Source organism: Lactuca serriola, chromosome 5, assembly GCF_051521515.1.
Source record: "Lactuca serriola cultivar US96UC23 chromosome 5, Lser_US96UC23_V15, whole genome shotgun sequence".
Lineage (NCBI taxonomy): Eukaryota > Viridiplantae > Streptophyta > Magnoliopsida > Asterales > Asteraceae > Lactuca > Lactuca serriola.
Genome location: NC_136412.1, coordinates 111,346,215 through 111,348,383, shown reverse-complemented (window position 1 = coordinate 111,348,383; position 2,169 = coordinate 111,346,215).

Below are 2,169 nucleotides of genomic sequence, written 5' to 3'. Positions count from 1 at the left end.
TTGTAACAGAGTTTGAAAGGAAACCTACAATATGTAAGACAATTTGATAAAGAGTTTTAAACATGTAAAAACGTTTAAGAAAGTCATTTTGAAGAAATCTATTTGGTAAAACAGTTAACGTATCGTAAATCCATTTGCATGCTAGTTGTTAATCACATGTGATTGATATAACAACTAGCATGATTCAACTTGTACCCCCCATAAAGCATTTATAAACATTTAAAAGGTTAATTAAAGGGTATGAACTCACCTGCAGTGAGTGGTTTGGACGAACGGACTGTATAGGATGCTAAGTGTCAAGTGAAGACTTGTACACACTCAAAGATCCTAGTTCACATATAATTACACATATATGTATCCAGTTAGTCTTTTAAACAACTAATTAACAAAGTTAAGACATCCTAGAACATGTAAAACACCTTTTATAAGTGCTATAAGTCATAAGGATTGCATCTAAGTGTTGTAGGACATTGGTATTGAGTTTAGGGTTTAAGGAAAACCCCTTATTGGAGTTTACGGTTTTGTGACCATCACTCATTGAGTTTACGGTCGTAAACTCATGGGTTTACGGCCGTAATCTCATGCCCCTTTGACCATGTGTTGTTTTGAAACTCTACAAGTCCTTAGAAGCATTTCTACTTGAAGTATAAGCCTATGGAAGGGATTAGGGCACCATTTCACTCCTAAATGGAGTTTACGGTCCTTAGACCATTTTTCTTTGGGTTTACGACTGTAAAACCATATGGTTTATGGTCTTTTGATGTTTTCAAGCCCTTAACTCAACAAGGAAGGGATCTAAGCAAGTTTCCAAGGCTTAGGAAGGACTAGGGAACACTTTGGCACCCTAATTAGGGTTTACGGTCCAAGAACATCTTGGACAGTAAACACCTTGATGTTGGTGTTTCTTGGGTGATTTCTTGATATATGGTAGTGTAACAAGCCTTAAGATACTCTAGGATAGGAGTACTTACAAGATAGTGGCTTGAAAAGGTGCTAAAAGTCCAAAGACACTAGTGTGTGTTCTTGGTGAAACTTGAAGATCTAACCTTTTGGAATGATTTCATGGGTGGAAGTGTGTTAGATCACTAGATTAAGTATTATATCAACTTATTAGGACTAGAAACACTTACAAGTTGAAGATCTTGAAGAATTGTTCGATGATACATGAGAGAGTTTTGAGATTTAGATCTTGGATTTGCGAAAAATGGCAAATAATGACTAAGTGTCATATATATACCCCCACATTAGGGTTTACGGCTGTAAACACCTTTGTTTAGGCCGTAAAATCCAAACTCTTGGAGTTTTGGAATAATATTGTTGCACAATAAACCCTAGGGCATCCTCTCTCCTGATATTTCCTGAAGTACTAAACTTAAAACCCTCAAACTTAATCCAAAAAGCTTAAAAGTTAGCAGAAACTGTTCTGACTTCTATTGAATTGAATGGTTGTACAGAATAGAAATTTCGGGTTGTCACATCATCCCCCTAGAAGGAATTTCGTCCTGAAATTAGAGTTTAAGAAAATAAGTAGTTAAAAATAACTAAGTAAGAAGATGAGGATATTTCAGTTTCATCTGATCCTCTCGCTCCTAAGTGAATTTAGGTCCTCGCTTGTCATTCCAGTGAACCTTCACTATCGGGATACGGATTTGTTTCGTTTGCTTGACCTCCTGGTCCATGATCTCTATAGGTTCTTCCACAAAGTTGAGGTTCTCGTTGATCTCGATCTCGTCGATTGGGATTTCAAGAGTTTCATCGGATAGACACTCTTTCCAGTTAGAGAATGGAGGGTAAAATGTACGTTACTGAGTTCGTGGTGTAGGTTGGGTTTGTGAGTTACAGGGCCAATTCTGGCAAGAATCTGGGAGGTCCTAACCATCTTGGATTTAGCTTACCACACTTTCTGAAGCGTATCAAGCCTTTCCAGTGTGAGACTTCCAAAAGGATTTGGTCTCTCACTTGGAACTGCAAAGCTTTCTTCCTCTTACTTCTCTTCCCAGTCAAGGGCCACTCCCTTCTGAGTCAAAGTCATAAGAGGTTCCGTATTTCACGAGGAGTTCCGAACAAACTTACGACGGTAGGTCACCGAGACCCAGAATTTGGCGAATTCCGTAAGCGTCTTCAGTGCTGACAAATTCTCAACGGTTTTGATCTTTGGAAGGGTCCTCA